Here is a 10,864-nt window from a genome sequence, read left to right as displayed (position 1 = left end):
CTTTTAAGTATTGATAAGTTTGGCCGTATAAGGATTGACTAGTTCCATATATATGACAAATCATGTAGGTATGTTGGGATTGAATGGTAGGGGTTAAGATATCTTCCACCAGGGATTTGTAACATTGTTGATTCTCCTGACTTTATAAGAGAGATGCTATTGTAGTCATTGCATCTGCTGCTTTATTCTCATTTCTTGTGATCTGAGTGAATGACGCTTCTTCAAAGTGTTCTTTAAAATCTTCTACCAACTGTTTGTAGGACATAAGCCTGTCATCCTTAGTTTGATAATCATCATTTATTTGGTTGATGATAAGCTGTGAATCACCATAGACATGTAAATCCTTGATATTCCATGCAATAGCCATTTTGAGCCCAACAGTCAATTCTTCATATTTTGCAATATTGTTTGTGCATGGAAATCACAGTCTATGTGATTTTGGAATTGTGTTTCCTTGAGGTGTGATGAACAAAATTCCCGTGCCTGATCCATATTGTGTATAAGAACCATCAAAGTAGAACTCCCAAAATTTTGTACTTATTGTTAGAATGTCTGCATTAGGAAATTCAATGTACAATGGCATGTGATGCACGTCAAAAATAGGAAGGTAGAAAAGACAAATCATTAGTATGTTAGTGACAACAAAAATGAAACACAAATGAGCCTATGATCATAAACATGCATATCAAGAGAGATAAAAAGCATACAAGAAGAAGCATACAAAAATGAAAGAGGGAAAGAAAACCCCCTAAGATGCTTCCCACAATGCTCATAGTTGTCCTCCCTTGTTCCTCTCCTCTCCAAGTTCCACATGAGTGTAGCTCTCAACTTTTAACACTAACTATGAATGTCTTCTGAAGATTCAAGATAATTATGAAAATGAGAACAAATGCATATACAAGTGTAATTAAGTTACTATGAGAAAGCACCTAATTAGTCTATATTAATTTTAGAAAAATAACAAAGCAAATGCTCCTAAATGCTCTCTTAAAATGTCTATAAGTTTGATGCACAAAGACTTTAGGATATTTGAAAATGAGGAATGGGAGCTCTATTTATAAGGAAAATAGGGCAATGGATGGTCAAGATTGAGTAATCTTTACAAGGGCTAGGATTGATTGTTTTGTGATCCATGTGATGACTTTCAACCCAATCTCATGATGACAAATGTCAACATGAGATGGCTTGAGAGGAGAGGGAAGAAGCATTAAATGCTTAAGAAGACATGAAGGCTATCTTGGGAGGGTTTGGTTAGGCTTGAGTTAATGAATAAAGCTTTTATCCAATGAATAATGCCTTTATCCAATGGACAAACTCTTGTGCAAGAGTTAGTGGGGATATCCATGGTCAAAGCAATGAATGCTTGAAGAGACCCATGAGTTAAATAGGGGTTGAGTTAGAGGGAAAGTCTCTAACCATGTGGGTGAGTTGAGTTTAACCATTAATGGCTGTGTAAGAGCCATAAATGGTTATTTAAGAACCATTAATGGTTTGGAAGACTTTGGAGGTTAACTTGTTGGAGGATAAAAAACCTTTAATGCTTTTCAAAGACTTTGGAGGCTTTGAGAAGTGACTTCTCTTTGCTTAACAATGTGACAATAATTAGGGAGGGGGATTAGCCTAATTAGGAGGATTAGAAGAATCTAGAAGGGGTTTTAGGATGCAAGTGGGTTTGATGGGTGAGAGAAAATAAGATTTTAATTAAAATAAAATTCATTTATTTCAACTAAAATTGTGCAACTTGCATTTGTAGGAGAATGCAAGTGGGGGGATATTTATTTATTTATTTAAATGAGGAAAGGGGGTTAAATTAAACAAATATGCTTTATTCATTTAATTAATTTGGGGTGTGGTTTAATAAATTAATTTAAATAAATTGAATAATTTATTTAGTTAATAGCAGAAGAGGTTTAAGATGAATTAATTAAATATCAATTTAATTAGTTGTTGACTGATGGTTAAATAATCAAATAAATACTAAATATTTATTTAGTTAAGTGGACAGATTTATGTGCCTACATTTGCCCCTCTTTGAGATGGTGCAGTTTATTGTGTTGTTTCAAAGAAAGAAATATAGGTATGAGAAAATATGCCCCATAAATGTTAATTTAGTGGGTGGTATGCCCTCTCGAGAGACGGGCTAAATTTTTTTGAAAAATCGGGCCATCTCTCAAAAAAGAGAAAGAAGATGGGGGGGAGGTAGAATAGAAGAAATGAGAAATAATGGTGAAAGAACGAGAGAAAACGGAGTTAATACAGAGAAAGGCGATGAAGTGATGGTGTATCAGAGAAAAGAGAGATTTCCAATTGGAATCTATAACCAGTTGCAGATGAGGAAGTTTGAACCTTGCAAGATGTATACACCTAAAAATTGGCTATGAGCAATTAAATAAATATTTAATATTTATTTAATAAATATTCATCTATTAAATAGTTAATTCGAAAAGATTAATTAATTTAATTCATTTTCATATCTTTCTATTAATTAATATTTTATTAATTAATTCATTTATCCTATTCTTCTAATTAATTAAATATCTAATATTTAATTATCTCCTCCAATCAATTAAATATCCAATATTTAATGGTTATTCTCCTATCCTATAGTCTGAAATATTAAATAATTCTTAAATTATTTAATATCTCTTTTCCAACTCATCCTCTATCTCCACTTCATCTTCCCTTTGCCAACTCATCTAACATGTGGCTAAGGAAATTAATATTTCTTAAATATTAATTCATCATTTATCTTCAACTTCCCAAATTTAATGAAATTGTGTATGTACACATATTTAATTACCAAAACATAAGTTAGTTTCACAAAATACAATGGAAATGCATACAATGGTAAAATGTGTGAGCTTGAATTTCATCCTTAGAATATTACCTATAATAAGTTAGTTTCACAAAATACAATGGAAATGCATAGAGGAAATCCAAAATCCACCAATGAAACTGCATGAAATAAATATTAATATAAAACACTATTTTACCTTCGTGACTTATGTCTCATTGTGTCCTAACTCCACTGTTCCTAGTTGCAGATGGTGTGCTCTCAGATAATGCATTGTTAGCTTCCAAGATGGCATATGAAGAATGGACTGATAACTTGCAGTTAACTGATAGTATGATATGCAAAGCTACATGATTATGCTTTGCATATTATATGATAATTGCTATTACTATTTGCTATTTGCTTCAAAAACTCATGGATGCATAAGATTGGCTTGAAGACTATTTTTGAAGACTAACTTCCTCTCAACTGAAGCTCCTGATTTTATAGACCTTGAGAGGATTAGATGATGTGGCTCAGATCAACGGTCATGATCAGATCTACAGATTTGAATGGCTATGAGCAAAGGTGAAGGTTGAGAGAAAGGGGGAAGGAGAAGACAAGTGTCACTCATCTCACCTTGACTGGGTTGCTGACTGAGAGAATCTAGGGATGGTTGGAGGAAATTTAGGCATGAGAGGACAAGTGGACTCAAGTCCTTCCTAAGATGTAGGGGGTGTTGGAGAAAATATAGAAGATAGTTATGAAATGTGTGTACGTACACAATTTCATTAAATTTGGGAAGTTGAATTTAAATGATGAATTAATATTTAAGAAATAGTAATTTCCTTAGCCACATGTTTGATGAGTTGGCAAAGGGAAGATGAAGTGGAGATAGAGGATGAGTTGGAAAAGAGATATTAAATAATTTAAGAATTATTTAATATTTGAGACTATAGGATAGGAGAATAACCATTAAATATTGGATATTTAATTGATTGGAGGAGATAATTAAATATTAGATATTTAATTAACTTGGTTTAGAGGAATAATTAAATATTAGATATTTAATTAATTAGAAGAATAGGATAAATGAATTAATTAATAAAATATTAATTAATAGAAAGATATGAAAATGAATTAAATTAATTAATCTTTTTGAATTAACTATTTAATAGATGAATATTTATTAAATAAATATTAAATATTTATTTAATTGCTCATAGCCAATTTTTAGGTGTATACATTTTGTCCCTCTTTGAAATGATGTGAAGACAACATTGTTTCAAAGATTAAATCAAGTCTTGATAGTGCTTGATAGAAATTGAAAATCTGGATTGCGTGCCCCCTCAGGAGATTGATCATGAAATTGTCGAAAATTTTAGTTTGAATGATGAATCTCATGATAATGTGATAAAAAATTTTAGTCAATTAAATTCATTTGTAAAAATAACAAATTAAATTGCCCCATTGGAAATTAACGACTCTACAAATAGTAAATATAAAATTAACCAAGGCTAATTTTAACTTCATTGTTATCCTTGTCAGCTTTTGGAGAGAATATTTTCTTGCTAAGGTGGCAAAATGGTGATTCCCATCGAGAACCATCAATTTGAGCATGTGCGATGATATCAGCGACCAATCGAGTATGGTTATCCGGTATGTTTCCTATCCCAAGCTTTGTTTTCAAGTTTTTGTTCAAAATTTCATGTTTTAGGTGCTCTTTTTTGAATTTTTAAATTTTTTGATTTTTTCGACTTTAGATTAGCGCATTTGCAATTTAGTTTAGCACATATGCAATTTTGGTTAGCGCAAATGCTTGATTTAGCACTTTTGCTTTGTATGTTAGTGCTTTTGCATAGAATGTTAGTGCTTTTGTGTGTTTTAGCGCTTTTGTTTCATTTGTTAGCACATATGCTTAGATTGTTAGTGCTTTTGCGTAGAATAGCACATATGCATCATTGTTTAGTGCATATGCTTGATATAATAGTGCTTTTGCTTAGAATAGAGCATATTCATCATTGTTTAGCACATATGCTCAATAGATCAACACTTTTGTTTAAATTCGAGATTGTTGATAGGGACAAAAGCTACAAATCACTTGAATGATTAGATTTAAAATGTGTAATACGTAGTGATGATGAAAATAAGAGCTTGATTGGAATGATTGCATGATTGATAGATTGATAAGTAGCTTTGAGTAGCTTGATTTGGATCATTTGATAGATAGCTTTGATTAGCATGATTTGATAGATCTGATAGATAGCTTTGATTAGCTTGATTGATAGATTTGATGATTAAGTAGCTTTGATTAGCTTGATTTGATAGATTTGATGATTGAGTAGCTTTTGATTAGCTTGATTGATAGATTTGATGATTGAGTAGCTTTTGATTAGCTTGATTGATAGATTTGATGATTGAGTAGCTTTTGATTTGATTTGATTGATTGATTTGATTGGTCAAATGATTTAGTTTGATTTGATTGATTGATTTCTCTTGAAAAATAGGAGAAACTTGATGTTCTCCAGTGTCGGGAGAAATTACCGACCATACGTCATTTAGTTCCAAAGTTGTCCCAGGCTGAGATTAGACATATAGATGCCTGTGGTTTACGCCATTTATTATTTATTCCTGAGATTACACATAATAGAAGATTGTTGACTTCCTTAGCTGAGAGATGGCATAACGAGCATAACACTTTCCACCTGCTGATGGGTGAGATTAGTGTTACTCTTGAGGATGTCTACAAGATTCTTCATATCCCGGTGACTGGTGAGCTAGTGCAGTATGATTATCAGGATCGAGTTCAGATGGAGGCTTGCAGAGTTGTGTTTGCTGATGAGAGCATCAGTAGAGGTGAGATCCGATGGGTAGATATGGTGATGTACTACGAGACTCTTCCTGTTATTCTGGCTGGTTTGATTGGAGGATTCATATGTCTTGACAGGCGATCATGAGGTTTTTCTATTGGATGGGGTGAGGTTCTTCTGAGTATGATGCAGCATTGGACATGATATGCTTGGGGTGTTTGCATGTTGGCACATTTATATCATGATCTTCACCAGGTTGTGTATGATGAGAGTGCTAGTTTATCGACAGGATGCACTTTATTATAGATTTGGTGTTGGGAGCATATTGCTATTACATGGCCTATCCATCACAGAGTTCATGGAGAGAGGCATCCATATGTTTATTTTTATGTAGCTGTTGTTACTCAGCCCAAGCTGGGTAAGATGGAGTATTGGCATTGGGTTCTTGATTCTTTGGATAACATCACTTGGAGACCATATGTTGATTGTGAGCCATGGATGGATGATGCACAAACATTACCATTTATCATGCAGAGTAGATATCTCATTGGTCATACACTCTTCATTGTTGAGCAACAGTTGATTGGTCAGATTTTGAGACAGTTTGGTATCATTCAGCCTATGCCTACTGGTGTGACGATATATGCGTGATGATATAGAGATAGGCGAGATTGGGGACCATCTTTGTCATTTGAGATTTCTCGTGCAAATTTTTTTGCTACTTCGAGAGTGGCATATGATATGAGATTACACATTCTTGAACCTAGGGTTATTGCAGAGTATGCTCAGTATTTATTAGCACATCCATTTCCTCAGATTACGGATCCAACAGATCCTCTTCCTAGCTCAGGAGATGATGATGATGATCCAGATGATCCTATTATCAAGAGACGGAGACATAGACGAGAGCTTAGAGCTGCTCATGAAGATAGGAGATGTGGAGATGATGATGGGGATGGAGGTGGTGGTGGTGGATCTGGATGGAGAGGACGTCGATTAAGAGTCCGCGGAGGACCATTTGGACTAGCTGGCAGGATTGAGAGACCTCATCCTATGGGTGGGAGAGATGGTAGATGGATTGGGAGGGATATTGGCAGGGCAGGGATGAGATCACTTAGAGGATTGCCATTGAGAGGAGAGAGGGCAGGAGAGGTATTGATTTTGGACAGATTCGACCAAATCCTAGAGTTATTGCAGCTCATGGTGGTGATAATGAGGATCCTGAGGATCATGTTCCCCTGATTAGACAACAGGTTCAGAGAGTTACTCAGACTGAGATTCCAGCAGCTGGATAGGTCGGTGGTGAGGGGATTGATATTCATGCACCATAGAAGGATGTACCAGAGCAGGTTGCACTAGTGCAGGATATGCCAGATGTAGTTATACTAGAGCATGATGTGCCAGAGCATGATACTATTGATAGTCTGAGAGCACAGATTGATTAGCTTCGAGCAGAGATATAGACTCTTATGACTGAGAGAGACACAACTGTTAGGAGACAACAGGATACTCAGGGTTTTTTGGATCATATTCATCAGGTTGGATCAGGTACTCTCTTAGCGGACACTATTAGAGCACTATTTCGAGCTAGGAAGGAGACTGCCCATTGGCGACAATGATATGAGGAGGTAGTTGCAGAGAGTCAGAGAATAGGTAGTTATCAGACTACCGTATTGATGGATACTAGCAGTGGTGGGGTCATGGGACCTCCTCAGAGGAGTGGTGAGCATGGGAGATAGGCATCTAGAGGATCTTCTCGCCCATAGCCACAGAGATAGATAGAGTCAAGTGGTAGTGGTACAGGACAACCGTGACTTGATTTGGAGCATTTGTATTGTTTATCTGATATCATTGTATACTTGGACTGTTATTGTTTTATGATGATCTATATGCAGACATGGACTCTATATGATGATGCTCTTTTATATGCATGTTACTTTATATGATGATCTATATGCTTAGATGCTTTGCTTTTATGGATGCAATGAGTAGATGGATAATGATATGATCTTTATGCATGTTACTTTATTTGATGATGATGCTTTATATGATGATGAAATGATAAATGCTTTTGTTGATTTTTGATTTTAGATATTCTGGATGCAAATGAAAATGATTACTTAACCTAAATGATACAAATGCAAATGCATGATTGATTAATGCTTATGATTATGTAAATGCAAATGACCTACATGAAATGTTTTTGATTTTTATATGTAATGTATATGAATCTAAGTGCAAAGATGCAACTAAATGATCGTTAATGAAATGATAATGTAGATAATAATGATGATATGATGAATGAAATGCACTTAATTGAATGCAAACTAATGCAATAATAAAATGCAACTAAATGAAATGGATAATGATTAAAAATGATTCTAAAAATGAATGCACCTATAATGATTAAATGCAAATTGTTTTTGTTTGTCCAAGTATACTCAATCTTTATTTATGATCATTGATTCATTAATGAAATGATATGCTTATAATGCAACTGATAAATGAATGCTTATAATGCAACTGATAAATGAATGTTTATAATCTAACTAATAAATGAATGCTTATAATCTAAAATCATCTAAATAAAAATTGTGTTGCCATTCTTCATATGCGATCTTGTAACAGTGCTTGATTTCATCATTGAGCTTAAATGTTGTAAAAAAATACAAGCAACTTGACATAAAGATTGAAGATGACCTGAGTATTGCTTACATGGATTTTGATATAGCAAGTTAATACAAGCAACTTCATATAATGAGTCAAGTTGACCCAAGTATTGCTTGCAGAACAAACAAGGAGTATCTCCTTTCATGCATGACTTGGAATGTCCTCCTTGACCTTTTGCTGATCATATCCTGAGACAAGTTCATACCGTAGTAAGAGATAAACCACAAAAAACAATCAAAGAAAAATAATCATTCCCCATCATAGCTTCTCTAGTCATGGACATCCTTGAGTCGCATAGAGTACATGATTAGTAATAAAATCAAGATATAAACATTGAATCTTGTATGTCATTCACATGTTCTAATGGTCATTAACTAATATAATCATCTTGATGAATGATCTTTGATAATATTGTATAGCTTGCTGATTGATTCTTCAGTTTCTGAGTTTCATGATTCAGTTGTTGATGAAATGCCTTGATTTTCATTGCTTTGTTGCTCGTTATCTGTTTCAAAATCCTAGGTGTTTTTGTTTTTTTTCTTCTAAGTTTCTCAAATGTTTTGGATTTTTTAAATATTCAAAAGATCACCTTAGCAAAAGGAATTAGGATTTTGCCCCCAGCGGAAACAAAAATTTATTATGGATGTATGAATTGATCAAGATCCAAACCATGGCAGAATAGAAATGCAAATTGATAGATTTTGATCAAATCTAAGACAATGACTACGAAAAGTATGTCAAAGATTGATAACTGTTGGTAAGCTACATATTTCTTGCTAAATAGTTCATCGAAATGGATAAGCTAGGATATATGATATATGCGATAGGATGGAGTGGATAGGTGCGTAAAGCGATCTCATAGATGGAGGAACTCACTTTGTAGATAGCGCCTGTTTACCAGGTTTTTACCATCTAAATTTATTGCATTTTTGTTAGATTTTATATGCTTTTTATTGATTTTTTCATGACTTTATATGCTTTTTATTGATTTTTTTAAGAACTTTATATGCTTTTTATTGATTTTTTCAGAACTTTATATACTTTTTATTGATTTTTTCAAAACTTTATATCTCAAGCATAGAATTTCTTGAGATGGATAGAATTGATAGGTTCATCAAACCAATCACCTTCTGGAGTAGATAATTTGTATGCTCCTGATCCATATGTTGCTACTATGACAAAATGTCCTAGCCAATTTGGTTCAAATTTGCCCTTCTTTTCCCGATCTTACTGATTTCTTGGATTTTCCCTTAGAACTATGTCTCCAATCTGGAAAATGCACGGCTTGAATTTGTGGTTATAGCTTCTTGCCATTCTTTGTTGATATACTTTTAAATGATCTGTTGCATTTTGGCGACATTCCTAAATCAGTTCTAGTTCCGGGAGTTGAGAGACTCTTTGTTCTTCTTCTAGTATAAGAAGCATCCCAGCCGCTTATAACATGAGTTTTTAGGGCAACAAACAAAGTCGACCTTTTTAGGGTTTTATTACAATGTCAGTTTTCATCAACAAAAAATAGCAAAAAAAATTTTCTCGGGGGCTCCCGCCCTCGAACCCCCACTTTTCTCAGGGGCTACCACCCCCAAACCCCTACCTGGCCCTAGAACCCAACAAGGATACGTGTTGAGTGTACAGTACTTTGCTGATCAGTCGCCACATTTCAACACATACGACCCATAACGACACCATGTGGTATCTTAAGGGGTCATAAGACACAATGTTACCCCTTAGGACATAATATGACCCCTAACAACGTCATATAGTGTCCTAAAGGGTCATAGGACACCATATTACCCCTTGTGACACCATACCACCCATTACGACACTATATGGTTTCCTAAGGGGTCATATGGTATCCTAATGGGTCATATAACACCATATGACTCCTTAGAACACAAGAAGACCCATAACCACATGATATGGTGTCCTAAGGGGTCATATGGTGTCATGAGACACCATATGACTCCTTAGGACACAATATGACCCCTAACGATACCTAAGGGGTCATATGGTGTCCTAAGGGGTTATATGATGTCCTGGGAACCTTTAGAACAAAATATGACCCTTTAGCACACCATACAACCCCTAACAACACCATATGGTTTCCTAAGGGGTTGTAGGACACCATATAACCTGTTAGGACATAATATGACCCCTAACAACACCTAAGGGGTCATAGGACACCATATGACCCCTAAGGACATTGTATGGTGTACTAAGGGGTCATATTGTGTGCTAAGGGGTCATAAGACACCATATGACCTCTTAGCACTCCATACAACCCCTAATAACACCATATGGTGTCCTACAGGATCATATGGTGTCCTAAGGGGTCATATAACACCATATGACCCCTTAGGATACCATACAATGCATAATGACACCATATGGTGTCCTAAGGGGTCATAGGACACTATATGACTTCTTAGGAGACCATACGACCCATAACAACATAATATGATGTCCTAGAGGGTCATAGAACACCATATGACCCCTTAGAACACCATACGACCCATAACGACACCATGTGCTGTCCTAAGGGGTCATAAGACACAATATGACCCCTTAGGATATAATATGACCCCTAACGATGTTATATAGTGTCCTAAGG

Source organism: Cryptomeria japonica, chromosome 11 (assembly GCF_030272615.1).
Source record: "Cryptomeria japonica chromosome 11, Sugi_1.0, whole genome shotgun sequence".
Lineage (NCBI taxonomy): Eukaryota > Viridiplantae > Streptophyta > Pinopsida > Cupressales > Cupressaceae > Cryptomeria > Cryptomeria japonica.
This window is presented reverse-complemented; position numbering follows the sequence as displayed.